General features: G+C 45.4%; 1 protein-coding gene across 1 annotated transcript in view; it reads right to left on the bottom strand.

The window, feature by feature from the left end:
* The window catches only part of LOC128353034 (uncharacterized), a 31,148-nt gene extending 12,902 nt beyond the window's left edge, over positions 1-18,246 (bottom strand). The window contains exon 1 of the mRNA XM_053313690.1: positions 15,458-18,246. The gene's annotated coding sequence lies outside the window, so the exon portion shown is untranslated. The remainder of the gene's footprint in view (positions 1-15,457) is intronic.
* Between the last annotated feature and the right edge of the window lie 93 nt (positions 18,247-18,339).

Below are 18,339 nucleotides of genomic sequence, written 5' to 3'. Positions count from 1 at the left end.
GTTAGCACAGTTTTTGAGCAGGGTTGAGAACCTGGGTTGGTCAGCTAACCCAGGAATTCACCACCTTGGGTCCTCAGATGGTGTTGGACTACAACTCCCAACATCTGCCACCAAATGGTTTTTGATCATTGTGTCCAACACCTGGGGGCACAAGTCTGAGAACACCTGCTTTTTATAGAGATCTACACCTGTTGTCTACAAGCAACTGTCTAGACTAGAGCAGGAGTTCCTAACCTTGGGTTCCATAGTTGCATACTTCCTTCATCCCCTGTCACAATGGCCAACGACCATTGTGGTTAAGGATGATTGTAGTCCAGCAATATCTGGGGGACCGAGAACCCCTGAGCTGACCTGTCCCATAATTCATTTCATCCAGAAGCCCTAACCACCCAAACTCTCACCCACAGCGATGAGGGTGACCAAGTAACAGGCAGGATTGTGTCCCTTCTGTGAACGAACCGCAGAAGCAAAGAAAGCAGGACTAGTTGCAGAATGCAGCATCACGGCAAATTAATGTCATATTTTTAAAAAGACAAGTTTCTAGCCCTTAAGACCATGAAGTTAGGCTTGGAAGTGAGGTTGTGCAGCCCCGCACGGATCCCAGTGCTGCCTCCTGCTTAATCCCCACTTTGAAGCCCGGCCTTTAGCTGAGGTTAAGGGCGAGAGCGCACACTTAACCGCAGTTGGCAATGTAGAACTCCATGACGTCACTGCAGCACTTTTTACACAGTAGAGTGGAAGAATTCATCTTAAGCACACAGTGAGGCTTTCTTGAAGGGAGGAGAGCGGGTCTTGTGGTAGCAAATATAAATTGTCCCCTTTGCTAAGCAGGGTCCATCCTGGTTTGCATTTGGATGGGAGACTACATGTGTGAGCACTGTAAGGCATTCTCCTTAGGGGATGGGGCCAGTCTGGGAAGAGCATCTGCATGCTTGCATGCAGAAGGTTCCAAGTTCCCTCCCTGGCATCTCCAAGATAGGGCTGAGAGAGATTCCTGCCTGCAACCTTGGAGAAGCCGCTGCCAATCTGTGTAGACAATCTAGCTGGACCAAGGGTCTGACTCAGTAGAAGGCAGTTTTTTATGTGCCTGTGTTCCTAACATCTGTCAGTCAGCAAGTTAGAGAAAAATGTCCTTAAACTTTTGCAGTCAAATTTCCAATGTAATGGTTCTCAGCTTTGGGTCCCCAGATGTTGCTGGACTACAACTCCCATCACCCCCTGCCACAATAGCCAAAGGCCTCTTCCTCTCTGATGCAGCATATTCTGCTTCTAATAAGTCCTTTGTTTGATCTAAGTGTAATGCTTAGCTACAGTTTCTCACTTGTGAGTCCACCTGAACTCTTCAAACCTAACTCTGCTACTACCCCAGGCTGTTGCTCATCCTCTGGTCTTTTAGAGCCAGATTGTGTTGGAGTTCCAGTGCATCAACCTTTTGCACCCACTATCCTAATGACCACTCAGGGCATTGGGAGTAGAGATAGTGAGTAAGGGTCTCCCTACCTCTTCTACCTGTCTCTATTCTATGACCCCTGATATGACTCTTCGGTATTTCCTGTGAGAATCAGAATCCCTTCCTTTCCTCTTAGATAGCAGATGGAAACATATATCTCTCTCCCTGCCTATTTATTATGTAGTTCTTTAGATTAAAAATTAGGTCTTTCCTATCCAAGGGTGTACTTCACCAATAAATCTACTTAGTATTTTATTCTGCAAGAATCTCTATGTATTTTCTCTAAATAGCAGCAACAACTAAACTCTGCAAACTACTCTGTAACTGGAGTGGGTAGCTTCTTTAGTGCTCTGCTAATTAATCTGGGGATAAAAATTACAACCCCCAACAAATTGCACATTATGTTAAGCATGTAGCTGGCCCTGGTGCAGTGTTCTTTTAAATCCCTTAAATAGCAGTTAGGGAGAGCCGTGTGGGACTTGAACCCTTCGATGCCCCTGGGGCAAATACCAACCCCAGGGAGTCCAAGAATTTGTCTAAGCAAATCAGATTGGCCACCCTGTAGCGACTCTTTGCCACTGGGATGAGTGGGGGGCACCAGTGGGCAAAAGGTGCCCACACTTGGAGGACAAGCCTATCAATTTTTCCAATGCTGTTTAACATCTACATGAAACTGCTTGGGGAGAAAATCAAGAGATTTGGTGCAGGGTACTATCAGTGCACTGCAACACTCAAATCTATCTCTTCATATCGGTTTCATGATCTAACTTCCCTAAATGTCTGTTTGCAGGCGGTAATGGGTTGGATGAGAGATAAACTGGAGCTGAATCCAAATAAGATAGAGGTGCTCATTGAAGAAGCCATAATCCAGAAGCTGGAATAGATCTGCCTGTTCAGGATGGGCTTACACTCCCCTGGCAAGAACAAGTGTGCAGTCTGAGAATTCTCTAGGATCCAAACTTCTGTCTAATACCTCAGGTTGAGGCAGTGGCCAGGAGTGTTTTTTGTCAGCTTCAGCTGATACACCAACTGAATCCTTTTCTGGAAGAAAGTGAACTTAAAACAGTGGTGCACATGCTGGTAACCTCTGGGCTTGATTATTGCAATGTGCTGTATGTTGGGCTGCCTTTGCACGTAGTCCGGAAACTACAACTGATTCCAAATGCAGCAGCCAGGTTAGTCTCCAGGGTAACTCGAAGATACCATATGACTCTTGTTTTAAAAGGATAAAACAGGATAGCTGATAGGTTTCCAGCTGCCAATATGTTTCCGGACAAAATACAAAGTGCTGGTTTTTACCTACCTGTATAAAGTCCTTAATGGCTTGGGCCCAGGATATTTCAGAGAATGCCTTTTTTGTCATGAACTGCGCTGCCAACTGAGATCATCTGGGGTGGTTCATTTATGGTTATCATTGGCTCATCTGGTGTTGAGTCAGCAATGAGCCTTTTCTGTAGTTGCCCCAGGGCTGTGGGATGTACTCCTTGTCGAAGTTAGAGCTGTACCATCTCTGATGGCCTTCAGTAATGCATTGAAGACACACCTGTTCAGACAGGCTTTTAATTGATTTTTTAATTCTGATTGATATTGTTTAACTGATTTTAATGTTTATAGATTTTCTTTAACTCAGTTGTAAACTGCCTTGAGACCTAGTTACAGGCAATAGATAAACAGACTTAGCAAATGCCCCTTTGCTAAGCAGGGTCTGCCCTGGTTTTATTTATTTGAAATATTTCTCTACTGCCCAAAACTTGTGTCTCTGGGCGATTCACAATTAAAATCATTTAAAACATCAAATCAATGAACAATTAAAATCATTTAAAAGATTAAAAACATTTAAAACCCAGTATTAAAATTATTTAAAACTATAAATCTAATTAAAAGCCTGGGAAAATAAATGGTTTGCATTTGAATGGGAAATGGCATGTGTGAGTACTATAAGAAATTCCACTTAGGGGATGGGGCCGCTCTGGGAAGAGCACTTGCATGCTTACATGCAGAAGTTTCCAAGTTTGCTCCCTGGCATCTCCAAGATCAGGCTGAGAGAGACACCTGCCTGCTACCTTGAAGAAGCTATTACAGCCAATCTATGTAGACAGTACTGAGCTAGACAGTATATGGCGGCTTCCACCACTCCCTAACAGGTCCCTACTCTGCTGTACCTACTGATTTAGCAATAGCTTGCCCTGTACTGTTTCAAAAGTCCCAAGAAGATAGTTGCCCTATAGTCTGTTCCCAACCGTTCAAAATAAGCTGTGCACTATACAATGCCTTCGAATTAATGTGTGTGCATTGACATACATGTGCATTAGAGAGAAGATACATGACATGCAGAGACAGCGAGAGAGAGAGAGAGAGAGAGAGAGTGTTCATTTCTAGGGACTAAAGGGAGGGAGCCAATCTCCAACAAAGGTCCACTTCAGCAACTTGCACTAACAAAATATGAAGAAAAAGGCAAACTCAGGGGCTGTGGTTTTCCAGGGCCATGGACCAGGTGAGTGGGACAGTCCTTGCTCAACAGAGACGACTGAAGCACACAAAAGCAACCCCAGTACCAATAAAACAGTAGTTACAAAGGCTAAATGTTAATTCCTGCTAAAGGCCTGAGCAAACAGGACAGCCTGAGCCTAACTCAAGGGTGTTGCTAGGTACTTAGGCACCGGGCCACAAATGGGAAATTGGTATAGGAAGAAAGGCTAACCACCCCTCCATTGTTAAGTGGAAGTCATGGGGCAAACGCAGCACGCCTTCTCCAAGCTACCGCTTGCCTGGTGGGGCGGTGGTGGAAGGAGCTGAGAGGGGAAGGCACCGGCGCTTGCATTTGGCTGCACGTGCAGGTGGTGCTCCAGGAACTTCCTGCTTCAGCTGGGACAGCATTCTTGCACGGTAAGGCAGCTGTTGCCTGCTGCCATTGGGCTGTGGGGTGGAGGGTGCTTGCAGAGAAAGCAGGTGGCCACACAGTGTGCACGGCAGAGTGACATCAAGGATCAGTGTTCCGAGATTATCAGGAGGACCAGGACACTAAAAATTTGATCTGGGGCACATCTCTCCTAGTGCTGTCAACATCCTCGGTGCAGTCATGTTATGTTCAGCACTCAAACGAGTACAGTCATTCACGTGTTCTGTGGTAAAGCAGGACACCTCCTATCTGTACCATGCATTTGAGGGCCCTGGAGCCAGGTTCACTTTTAAAATGAACCCGGGTACAGTCGTTCACACAAACACACGTACAAGTGTTCAGCAGAGGCAAATTTAGCCACGGACCTTGGGGATTAGGTCTGTGGCCCCCAGTCTCTGGGGGGGGGGCACCTCCAGAGCCCCGCCACTGCCCCATGTCTGCCAAATCTTTTTAAAAAGATTTCAAAAAAACCTTTTCCCCATCCCCTGCTGCATGGCGGGGACAGGGGCGCTGGGCTGGCCACCCAAGGGGAGACCAAGGCGGGGGAGGCAGAGGTGGTGGCAAGAGCTCCTTTCCCGAAACTGCCTGCTTCCCAAATGACAGATCGGGCCGTTTCCAGTCCTTTTAAGGGCTCTCTGCGCACATGCACTGTGCAAGACATGGGAGAGACAAATCTGGGTCTCAGAGGAGTGCCACTTTGCCCTCCAGCTGCTGACTAACCTACTTAGTTAATGCAGCTCCTTCCAGGGGTGTAGCTCTAACTGAGCGGATGGGTTCAAAGAACCTGCTTCCCCCGCCCCAGATCCACCCCTCCCTGTTCTCTTCATCATCTCCCTCACTCTGAGAGGCTGCTGGGGAGAGGGGTGAACACAGGCCCCCTCCCCCCTAGCTACGCCCCTGGCTCCTTCCTTTTTTGGGCTGAGGGGTCCAGCCTAGTCAGCCACTGAGACTGGAGGTGCTCAGAGCCGAGAGAATAAGGGTGTGCAGGAACTGAGGTCCTGGTGCTGCCACTTCTTTGGATTTAGTGACTTCAATGTGGTTGTTTTTTCCCCTTTGCATTGTTGTGATGTTTCCCTGAATTGCATTGTATTGTTGATCTTCTTAGCAACACGCAGCATTTGTATTGCACCTGTGGAGTATGCATTGCAGACTGCTTCACATAGGTTTCCATGACCCAGTTCTTGAACCAACCCTGGGAGGCAAGGGGTCTCAACCTGGGGTCCCCAGACGTTGTTGGACTACAACTCCCATCGTTCCCACGGTTGGGAACCTCTGCCCTAGGCTTGCAGGTAGAGTCTCTTCCTTAGACCTGCTGTCTGCGATCCCTTGAAGAGCAGCTGCCACCAGGGACTGGAGCTGGGCTCTCTGGTCTGTAACTTCTGCCTTTTACCCCTGATCTTGGGCCTCTCCTCTGTTCTCATTTTGCAGGAGGAGGAGGAAGCGGGGTTCAAAGCCACCTGCTTTGCATGCCTGCCAGTGGTTTGCCATCCCCCAGCAGCACTGCCAAGTGCAGAGTTTTGTGCTGCTGACTAAGCAGCGGATGCTTGCAGGTGTGCACCTGGATAAAGCATGTGCAGCCGCCGCCGCTGCCGCCTCATGAGCCAACACACGACTCTTCCCTAGGGCACCAGCCTTTCAGATTACGAATGGGGGTTTCCAGGCACCCAAATGGTGCCAGAAGCAGCACGTGTGTACATGTTGCAGCCCAGTTCTAGGCGCACATTTTCTCAAAAACAGCAAGGATTCTTGCATGACCTTAAAAACAAACAGGTTTTCTGTGGAAGCACCTTTTGCAGCCTAGGCGCTTTCCAGGTTAGCTGCTTAAAAGCGGTTAAATATCTTGTTCAGGCAAATTGCAGTCAAAATGGAAAACTTGCTGGGGGAGCAGTCTTGCGAAAACAAACAACTCGGAAAAATGACACTTTTTAAACGCCGGATAAATGATGTCATAGCACTAAATTGCAGTGATTAAATTCGAAACAAGGCATCCAACATATGAACGGCTCCCTGCGGTCAGCATCGGCACTGCAGTGTCACAACACAGGACAGAGATACATCCTGAACCCGTTTTAGGGTCTAATCCGGAAAGTGCCCTAGAGGCCCTCCTCCAGGTACCGCAGCCAAATGAGCTGATGTGGGTGGCTACCAGGAAGAGGGCCTTTTCGGTGCTTGCACCCGATTTATGGAATCGCCTCCCTGGTGCAGTTTGCCTGGCTTCGTCACTTTGTTCTTTTTGACACCAGGTAGAGAACTTTTTGTTCACTCAGGCTTTTTAAATTTCTAAAATTTTATTCTGATTATAACTGCTTTTAAAATTGTGTGTGTGTGTGTGTGTGTGTGTATATATATAGTATTGTATTTTGTATTTCTCCCCCTTTTTGTCTGTTATGATATAATGTATTGCATGTTTATCTCAAGTTTTAATGTTGTGTTGCAAGTGGCCCAGAGAACAGTTTGTTATGGGGTAGCTAACAAATAAAGTTGTTGTTGTTGATGATGATGATGCTATTTACACATAGTCTACCAGACATTATTGACTGGATTTGGTTCTTTAATTATCGGGCCCTTTCCAAGGGTCTAGGACAGGCCTGCACAACATAAGGCCCGGGGACCGGATTTGCCCACAGGGACTATTTTACTGCCCCCCAGGTATCCTGCAGCATCACAGGAGCTGGAAACTGCCTTCTAGCACCATCCTGTGGATGCTTTCTCAGAAACATGCTCCATGGTGTGCCCAGTGAGGCTTACTCTCATGTAAGCATGCCTGGCATTGCAGCCTGAAAGCAACAACAATGTAGGGAGAGGAGAGGACTTGGCCTTTGTTTGGGGCTGGCATGCACTCTAGCGGTCCCACTGATTGAGCAGGGACAGGACCTATTCTCTGGCCACTATCCTTGCTTAGAACTATGGGTCCATTGACAGGGGGAACAGATCCACAAGTAACTAATAATATTTTTAATTTTAATGTAATAATGTGCTAAAAATTTGACCTCGGCCCCTGCATGCCAAGTTGTGGATGGTTCCGGCCCACCAGGGCATTTGAGTTGTGTAGCCCTGGCCTAGCATAACTAAAGAAAAATTAAAGATATTGTTGTATTATTTGTGCTGTCCCGGATAGTGTGTCATTCTGTCATTAATGTGTTGTAATTTTATTGATGCCCAATACAGGAAGGGTTTCCCATTGCCATCTCCCGTGCAGTCTGAGATGATGCCTTTCAGCATCTTCCTATATTGCTGCTGCCCGATATAGATGTTCCCCATAGTCTGGGAGATGTACCAGCGGGGATTCGAACCAGCAACCTTCTGCTTGTTAGTCAAGTCTTTCCCTGCTGAGCCACTTAAGGTGCCTACTATTCCTCTGGCACATATCCAGACTAAACTACTCAATAGGGCTACTCAGGAGTTACTCTAAATAATGATCTGCGTGACTGGGGCTGTTACATTTTCTTTTGTGGAGTTCACAAAAATGTAGCTCCAAGAAAAGGCATACTGCGAGTTCTCCTCTTAGCCTCATTTTTTCCCTTGTGGGAGGAAACAGGAGGATGAATGGTGTGGGAGTTCATCAATCATGGGTGGGGGACCACAATCTTTAACCCCAGTCTAGCTAAAGTTGGTTGCAACTAACTTGTTCAAATGGGACGTACACCCAAGTTTAGTGGGCTTGGGTCCTATATTAATATATTTTAGGGATGTAATAAAAATTAATTTTCTTAAGCCCACAATAAGGGGGCCTCACTCTGGTATCTCAAAGTTGAGGCTATTGCCAGGAGCACCATCTGCAGAAAACCACCTCTTTACGGAAAGAAAATGCAACAGCCCCAGCAGTCATGCAGATCACACATCAACCACACACACCTGGAGTTTGCAACATGCACAAATCTAGGCTTGACAGAAAACATATCTGTGGAATTGTCACAGATTTACTTACACATCCCATGAGTTTTTCCTCCTAGACAAGTGTTGTGTCTACATAGAAAAAGCAGAAGGCATGGGATGTAAGGAGGAAAAATGGAGGGGTGGTGGTGGCTTGTTTCTGTGGATTTGTTTCAGTGTTTTTTTTAAAGTTAAAGAACTATTTTATCCTTCAAAAGGAATCCTTTACAGGAGTTTATAGTGAATATCATCCAGTGTTTCAAAATAGTGTTTTATCTGCCCACAGCGTTAAGCGACTACAGTTTCTAAACACTGTAGATGTGTAAAGGTAAAGCAAAGTAAAGTGTGCCATCAAGTTGATTTCAACTCCTGGCACCCACAGAGCCCTGTGGTTTTCTTTTGGTAGAATACAGGAGGAGTTTACCATTGCCTCCTCCCACGCAGTATAAGATGATGCCTTTCAGCATCTTCCTATATCGCTGCCCGATATAGTACCAGCAGCAATTTGAACCGGCAACCTTCTGCTTGTTAGTTAAGCATTTCCCTGCTGCGCCACTTAAGTTAACTGTAGATGTGTACAGTTCTCAAATTCTCCATCTTCTGCAGCATGTCAAAGAAACTGGTCTATGTTTAGAAATACACGCCAAGCCAAAGCAAGAAACAGACTAACATCTGAAATAATAGAGAAGCTGGTTTCAATCTGTGCAAAGCATGGAGAAGAGGTCTATCAATGGCTACCAGTCGGAGGGCTGTGGGCCACCTCCAGCCTCAAAGGCAGGATGCCTCTGAGTACCAGTTGCAGGGGAGTAACAGCAGGAGAGAGGAATGCCCTCAGCTCTTGCCTGTGAGTTTCCCATAGGCATCTGTTGGGCCACTGTGCGAAACAGGATGCTGGACTAGATGGGCCTGCTTGGGCCTGAACCAGTAGGGCTGTTCTTATGTTCTTTTTTATGTTCAGTTCTCTAGAGTCCATGGATATAAAAATGAAGGTTAAGAACTGAAAGCTATTGATCTTTGAGAAACTTTCTGATTACTGAGTGCTTCAATTCTCCAAAGTCCATTGGGAGTGTGTGCAGTATTTTCAAGGATATTATTATTAAATCACATGATGCAAGTTTGTATGTAGCTAATTTTCCCCACAACTATGAATCTTATTTTTGTGTGATATGTTAAACACTACTGAAGAGTTAACATAAGAACAGAAGAACAGCCCTGCTGGATCAGGCACAAGGCTCATCTAGTCTAGCATCCTGTTTCACACAGTGGCCCACCAGATGCCTCTGGGGAGCCCACAGGCAAGAGGTATGTGCATGCCCTCTCTCCGCTGTTGCTCCCCTGCAACTGGTTTTGAGAGGCATCTTGCCTCTGAGGCTGGATGTGGCCCACAGCCACCAGACTAGTAGCCATTGATAGACCTGTCCTCCATGAATCTGTCTAAGCCCCTTTTAAAGCCATCCAAGCTGGTGGCCATCACCACATCCCATGGCAAAGAATTCCATAGATTAATTATGTGCTGTGTGAAAAAGTACTTCCTCTTGTCGGTCCTAAAATTCCCGACCTTCAGTTTCATGGGATAACCCCTGGTTCTAGTGCTGTGTGAGAGGGAGAAAAAATTATCTCTGTTCATTCTGTCCACCCAATCAAATTTACTGATTGTCTTTAGTCAGTTAATTCAAATATTTTCAGCCTGGGTCCCCAGATGTGGCTGGAACTATAGTCCAACATCATCTGGGGGACTCAGATTGAGAACTCCTGAGAATTTAAAACATTTACATTCTTTCGGTTTCATTCAAGGGACAATCAAGGCAGCTAACAACATATAAGAATAGGTATAAAACGTCAGGTAAAGTGGGAGGGAACAGAGATAATAATCAAAATATTTAAAAACACTGGAACTATCTATCTATCTGTCTGTCTAATTCACTTATAGACGACCGAGTTGAGGACTACATCCGGGAGGCGTCCGGAGCCGTGCGGATGCCTGGAACCATTGCCTGGGGAGGGAGCCACAGCAAGGGAGGCTGGCGGGACTTGGGGAATGGCAAACAGGACAGAGGACTGGGGAACAGAAACAGAGGAAGAAGGAAAGGATTCAGAGGGAAGAAAACAGGGAAGGAAAAGAAACAGAGGAAGAAAGGCAGCAGGAGCAGGAATGAGGGAGTGGCTGGGGCGGGAATCGGCCGGCAACCTTGGGGCAGTAGGAGCAGGTACGAGGGGGTGGCTGGGGCCAGTTACCTGCTTTGCAAGCAGCAGTGGGGAGGGCCGTGTGAGGGCTCTTGGCCTTCTTCCTGCCATCGCTCCCTGGCCGCCTCCCCCACAGCCACTCTGTCGCACCCCACACCTCAAAAAACAACAAAAAACAAAAAAACTTTAAAAAATCACTCCCAGTCACTCCTTAAAAAAAAAAATAATACTGTGTTGTCCAGCTGCTGGCAGTCCCCACCCCCCGCCAAAAAACCCCATCACCCATATAACAACAACAACAACTCAGAAACAACTGAACAATCAACCAAATTCTTGGAACAAAAGTCCAAAAAGTAAGTAAACTACTGCTGGACAGAGGACAGAGCAAGTGAGAGAGCTGGGGGTGGGGGGAGAGGGGAACATGGTGCAATGCACAGCTAAAAAGGGAGGACCAGCCAAACGAGTTCTCCCAACTAAACCCCAAAGTAAGTAAACTACCACACAGATACTCTGTGCGGGTTCAGCTAGTACCACCATAAGACAGCTAGAGGTACAGACTCCTGAGGCCAAAAAATCAATAAAAATCAAGTGAAAAAGAGGTCATCTTTACTTCCTGCTTAAAAGTCAGTAGCTATGGGACCGACAAGGCCCCACAGAGAAAGGAATTTCACAGTCCGGGTACCACTATTGAAACTGGCCAATTCCACATCCCCACCAATTGAACTTCCATAGGCAATGGGATGTGGAGAGGAGCCCTCAACAACCAATGCTGTGCAGGAGCAGATTCATGTGGGAGAAGGTGGGCCTTCAGCTTTCTAGGCCCCTAACCATATAGGGCTTTATACCAGCAACCTGAATTGCACCCAGAAATGTAATGGAAGCCAATGAAGATCTGAGAGCACTGAATCTTGTGCTGGGACCAGCAAGCCTGAGAAGGAGCCTAGCTAATGCATTTTTGTACCACAGAGTGTTTCTGGATGCAGTCTTCAGAGGAGGGCATTAGAGGAGTGATATGCCTAAACATGGGTTATTGCAGACAGATCTGCCTTCTTCAGGAAAGGGTGCAGCTGGCAGACCAGACAAAGCCTGGCAAACACGCTCCTGGCCATAGCCATGAGCGAGACCTCTAGGAACAGTCCCAGACTACTGACCTGATCCTTCAAGGGCAAAGAGACCCTGTCCAGAAGAGCTTGCAAACCCAAAGCAGAATTGACTAACTTACTGACCAGAGCAGTACCTCTGTCTCCCCTGGATTAATACATAGCTTGTTAGCTCGTATCCAGTCCTTCACTGCTGTTCAGCAGGAGGCAGAACCTGGAACCCCCCTCCGCCCCGCCGGAGAGTTGGAAGGAGTTTCAAAAATGGATCTTTGGTGCAGTTTGGTACACACATTCATCCTACGGCCATCTCTCACGAACAGGCACGGCAGATTTTTCTCTTGTTGCAATGCTGACTGTGTGGAGACGTGACTGTACAGAGCCTCTAAAGTCAGATAATAAGACTTCCTTTGTTTCGTACTATGCTGATGGTTTCTCTTCTCAACTCACCTCACACCCCCATTTTCTCAACTGGCAAGCACCATCCCTAGAACTAGCTTTACTGGTATTATTTTATTTTTATTGTTTGAACAAAAGCCTTTATTCTTTTTAACGTCAAATTATATCAAACAGCATCATGTTATGTACTAAGACAGGGAGTCCCAACCTTGGGGCCCTGGATATTGTTGAACTGCAACTCCCATCATTCTCTCCCTATGCTAAGATATAACAATGCACTTATACTCCTAAAGCAGTAAAGCAAGTCTAGAGCTGATAATAAAATTCGTATTAGGCAGGTTTTTATTTTTCTCATTCGCACTATTTTCATTTTCCTCTAGAAAGAAATAGGTAGCGGGGAAGAAAGTGTCTCCTTTTCCCCACCCATCCACAGCTTCAAATTTTCTGGAACTGTTACTCATTTGACATGAGAAGCTGCAAATAATAATATTAATATAATAACAACAACAACAACAACAACGCTGAGTTGCTAAAGTAAAGGCAGGCTGGCATTGGAGGGCATTGACTACACAGAAGCGAGGTGCTAGCCAAGAAACTGAACTCCAAAACAGGTTCTGATGCCAACTCTGTCCCCTGATAAAGACACTTTTCAAAATATATTGACTGCTCCAATTCCTTCATACTTTTTCTGTTTCAGTTAATGGTTGTAGTCATATTATTTATTTATTTATTACATTTCTATATTGCCCCATCCAAAGGCTCTAGGCGGTGCACAACAGGTAAAATACTACAACAAACAGCATTTAAAACAAACAGGTTAAAACAATAGAAAAACAAATCTAATACAGTTCAGAGCCATTTAAAACCAATTAAAAATACTTAAAAGCAATTTTAAAATCTTGGCAGGCCAGGCCAAACAAGTAAGTCTTTATGTCTCTCTTGAAGGCCAACAATGAGCCCAAACGACAGATATCTGCCGGGAGTGCATTCCATAGGCCAGGAGCAGCTACAGAGAAGGCCCGGTTCCGAGTTGCCACCAGACATGTCGGTGGTAACCGAAGACAGACTCTCTGAATGACCTCAGCGTCCAATAGGGATCATACAGAAGGCGGCGCTCTCTAAGGTAACCCGGACCTAAGCTGTTTAGGGCTTTAAAGGTAATAACCAGCACTTTGTATTTTGCCTGGAAACGTATCAGCAGCCAATACAACTGCTCGAGAACAGGCATAATATGGTCCCTCTGGGTTACCCCAGAGACCAGTCTGGCTACTGCATTTTGAACTAACTGAAGTTTCCAAACTATGTACCAAGGCAGCCCCACATAGAGCGCATTGCAATAGTCAAGCCTGGACGTTATCAGCTGATGCACCACTGTTTTGAGGTAATCCTCTTCAAGGAATGGAGACAGCTGATGGTTATAGGCCACCTTGAGTTTCAGAAGCAGAATATGAATATATATATATATAGAGAGAGAGAGAGAGAGAGAGAGAGAGAGAGGCAATAATGTATATACAGTATAGAGTTTGTGGGTGTGTTTAGAAAATTATACTTCCTGATGGTCTACAGATAACAAATTTTGCATACACAATCCTGCACTGAAGTTAGCTGAGTGGACTACATTTGACAACCTGGGGGAAAGGTTGTTTGTTTGCTTGCTTTGGTATTTTAAAGAAGAAATTCTAAATATAATAACTAGATTTTAATTGTTATTCTGAACAGATTTTTAGCACTTAATCAAATCAATAATTAACAAATGACATCATGCCCATGATCTTTCTCAGATTCAAATTTACCATATGGTAATTATTAAATAAAATGAATCATGTTTTAAGTTGACATCCTACACATTTCAAACTGCTCTTTTACTTCCCTTTTGCAAGCACATTAATAAAGAATTCTCTTACAAATATACAAATTTTATCTATTACATATTATGAAGAGTTTGTTTGTGGATTTGTGCAAAAGGTCATACTTCCCTGTTAGGTACAGATACCAAATTTTGCATAAACGATCTTGCTACTTAAAGTAGCTGAATGAACTATCCTTTATTCCAGGATATGCTGAGGGGAAGCTGTAAATAATATTTTCCATGCAAAATGACTTTGCCCGGTCAATGAAAGTCCTCACTTACTAGTTTAAAATGTTTAATTAGCTAATAAGCATAAGCACAGCCTTGCTAGATCAGGCCCAAGGCCTATGTAGGCCAGCATCCTGTTTCCCCAGTGGCCCACCCGATGCCTCGGGGAAGCCACAAGCAGAAGGTGAAGGCATGCCTGCCATTGCAATTGATATTTGGAGGCATTCTGCTTCTGAAACTCAAGGTAATAAATAAATAAGATGACCTATAGCCATCAGGACAAGTAGTGATTGATAGACCTTCTCCAAGAATGTGTCTAAACCCTACTTAAAGCCATCTAATCTTGTGGCTGTCACTAAATCCTCTGGCAAAGAATTCTATAGATGGTGTATTGTGTGAAAAAGTACTTCCTTTTGTCTGTCGTAATTTTTCTGGCCATCAGTTTTGTGGGACGATCCCTGGCTCTAGTGTTGTGAAAGATAGAAATTTATCTCTGTCCACACCATGCAAAATTTTATAAACCACTATTGTCTCCCCATAGTTTCCTTTTTTCTAAACTAAAAAGCTCCATATTTTGTAGCCTTACCCAATGAGGGTGCTCTAGACCCCTGATCATTTTGGTTGCCCTCTTCTGAACCTTTTCCAGTTCTATAATACCCCTTTTGACATATGGTGATGAGAATCACACACAGTACTACAAGCGTGGGCACACCAGTCTTCTTTTCAATCCCCTTCCTAATGATTTGTAGCAAGGAATTTTCTTTTCACAGCTGCTGTGCACTGAGTTGATGTTTTCAGTGAGCTGTCCACTATGACCTTCCACTTGTGGCCAGTCACCGTCATCTGTGAAGATTCTGTGAAGCTAAGATTTTTCACCTCAATGTGCATCATTTTTCACTTATTCATACTGAACCACATTGGCTATTTTGTTGCCCACATCTTGGAAAATGGAAATTTTTGAACTTCTCAAACAATTTTGGATTTCACCATTGTGAACAGTTTGGAGTCATCTGCAAATCTGGCCACTTTGCTGCTTACCCCAATTTGTAGATCATTTATGAACAAATTTTCAAAACAAAACTAGTCCCAATATAGATTCTTAGGAGACCCCCACCTCCTCTTACTACTTTTCGTTTTGAAAATTGTCCATTTATTCCTACCCTGCCTTGATAGTCCAATTTTTTCTCCACTGTATTTCGGTTCAAATGGATCTGTTCCCACGGCCTTCTGTCCAGTTCACAAAGCAGCCTGCCTCTGCTACTCCCATGGCACGGTACCTCAATTTGTCTCCCTTCCATAATGTTTCGAATACTTCCAGTAAGCACAGCATGATCCTATGCATGTTTGCTTGGAAATACATCCCAGAATGGAATTTATTCTCAAGCAAATGTGCCTAGAGTTGAAGCTGTGGTAGGGAGTCACCATGCTTCAGGTTACTCATGCAGGTTAAAGCAGGCTTTAAGTAAAACAGCACTTACTTCAGTATTTCAGGAACTAAGAAGAGAAGTGCATCCCTGTGATCTATCCCAGGGAATGAAATCCGATGATCAGATGGCTAGGCCTTCAGATCCCTTCCCTTCTGGCAAAAAGGAGAGCCGCATCTGTCTCCTGTGGCCGTTGCCTACCCCTGTGGCTCTTGTGCTCTGCTGCTTTTCTCAAGCATGTGGGTACCACCGAGCAGAGACAATACACAGTGAGAGAGCAGCTTGTTTCCTGCTCACACCACCCAATTGCGTGTTCTTTTGCAAAACCAAAAGCTGAAAAACAAGACGCGGAGGGTGGGGACGGGGTGTGATCCACTTCCCCTTAGGGAACTTTTCAGCAGGACCATCCTCTTATGGTTTTCTCCCATAGAGGGAAGGCCCACCAGTGGCAGTTAAGATATGTGAGCTGAATTGAACCCTCCAGCGTCTCTCTAAACATCAGTTGTGTGGGAGCAAACCAGAGAGGGCTCTGCTTTCATGCCCTCCTGTATGTGGGTTTCTTGGAAGCATTTGGCTGGTCACTCTGGGAAAGAAGATGATGGACTAGATAGACCTTTGTTCTGATCCAGCAAGACACTTCATTATCCAATTACATGAAATGCCACAGAAGGTCATCCAGTCTAACTCACCACAAGTAGTTGATGAGAAGGATAAAACTCTGCTCTGAAAGCATCCAAGGAGACACTTCACATGAACAGTGTGAAATGCCTAGAGGTGATCTGCGGGGAGAGTGGGTTTGACCTGCTCTTCCCACAGATGATTATTCACCCGTCACCAGGTGGGCAGACTGCCCACACAGAGGAGCAGTGGTGACTCCAGCGAGCTGGCCGCAGCTCTGGGGGTCGGGCGCAGGGAAGTGCCGCTGCGCAGCACCCTGCCTCACAGAGCCCCAGAAATACACCGCGCAAGTGTGCTGTGTATTTCTGGGATACCCCCTCCCCGAGTGTGTCCTCTGTGTGACACACGGCCAGAAAAAAAGAGGTTAACGGAGCACTCGCTCCGTTAAGCTAGTTTAAGTGGGGGGCCAAATAGGCGGGCTTGCCGCCGTGCACCCACTGGGCTCACCCACGAGCCTGCTGGTTCTCACGAGTGAGCAACACCGGGCGGGGCTCCTTTAGACCGGTTCCGCACGCTCATGAGAATGGCCTCAAGGTCTTGTACCAAAGAAGCACAAGACTTCTTAGCCAAATTTAAAACTTAGTTTTGACTGCAAAGTGTGAGGTTTCTTTCCAGATCTTGGTTTTTCTCTAGGAAGCACAACTGATGGATGGGCAAAATATCATAAGGGAGACTAAGGCTGAATTCGGACATAACATGTTCTGTGCTAACAGTAGCTAAGAAGAACCCACTCCATAGTTTGAGCATCTAGATTGATAAAGGGCAAACTGTTGTTTAGAGCCTCTGGTCTGCTTTTAGTTTTCGTCTGCTCAGGACTCAGCTTCATAAGCCTATTCCCATATCTATGGTGCAGCAGCCTCTTGAGGCAAAGCAATGGACCTAACTGGGGTCTAGTCACTTGTCTGAAAATTCAGACATAATGAGAAACTAGTTCGCACCAACTCTGGGTTGCAAACCAGCTTCAAACCATGGTTTCAGATCCATACAATACTAGATTTGTGGAAAAGCTTAGATTCAGACCTAATGTGAAACCATGGTTTAGGTAAACAAGCCACGTTTTTTGAATTTACAAGTAATCTGAACCCAGCTGAAATGTGTAGGGTCAAAGGGACCAACCCAGGAGAGAGTTGAGGCCCCTGATGGTTACAGCTTCATCCAATCCCATTCTTGCTCTGCATTTTGTCAAGAGAACTAGGAACTTGCTAAACATGAAGAGGAAGCCAGAAAAACAGAAAATACGGTGCTTTAAATATTCTATGCAGTCCTCTCAGGCATCACAAAAGAAATGTTTCACGGGGAATATACACACACCATAGTTTGCAGAGTGCCTATCCTCAGAATGTGTCATGTGGACAACCTGGCCGCCCTATCCTTTTCACATGTACTTGGAAGTAAGTCCATTGAGTCCAGTGGGACTTGCTCCCAGATAAAAGCCAAGGATTGCAGCCATAATATGAGAACACCCTCACTTACCCCACTAGCTTCTGGACAAGAAGAAGAAATTCTGCAACTCGTGGTGTCAAAGTTATGACAAACTTCAGCTAACTCTGCCGAATTATGGAAGAATAACTTAAGTTTGCTTTTCAGCTGAAATGAGAGGATAATAATATTGCATTCATTTTTAAAACACAGGGCTGAGTGTTTTCTACCCAGCAGGTAAATGTGGAACATGATTTGTACAGTGCTTCCTGAGCATGCAGTGTGCTTCGTAAGTAGTATCTCGATGAAATACAAGAAGCCTGGAAGGAAAGCAAGCATTATTATGCCCAAATTGCAGATGGGGAACTGAGATGGTGCTTAAGGCCAGTCTTGGGTCCCCAGATGTTGCTGGACTACAACTCCCATCATCCCCGGCCACAATGGCCAAAGGGCATGGGACTTGTAGTCCAACAACACCTGGGGAATTAAGCTTGGGAACCCCACTGCATTAGTGAGTTCCTGGCAGAGGTGAGATCTGAACTGGGAATACTCTATTCTACTGTATTATTACCTATGCAGGTCTTTGACCATAATAAAGTTGATTGAGTGAACTGGGAATACCTGTGTGTACATGTGGATGCATACACACAAAGGGACAGAGTTGATGCACATAAAACCACAGCTGAAGAAACCAAGAGTCTTCCTTGCCAGGGAATTACACTTTGCCAATCCAACACCAAGGGAAAAGCCTTTTTTGGTAATGCATGTGCATGCACCAATGTACATGCTCACATATGGATGGGCTTTGTAGAATTTCTAGGACAGTCTGGGCTGTGCAA

The sequence above is a fragment of the Hemicordylus capensis genome, chromosome 4 (assembly GCF_027244095.1).
Source record: "Hemicordylus capensis ecotype Gifberg chromosome 4, rHemCap1.1.pri, whole genome shotgun sequence".
NCBI classification, from domain to species: Eukaryota; Metazoa; Chordata; class Lepidosauria; order Squamata; family Cordylidae; genus Hemicordylus; species Hemicordylus capensis.
This window is presented reverse-complemented; position numbering and strand designations above follow the sequence as displayed.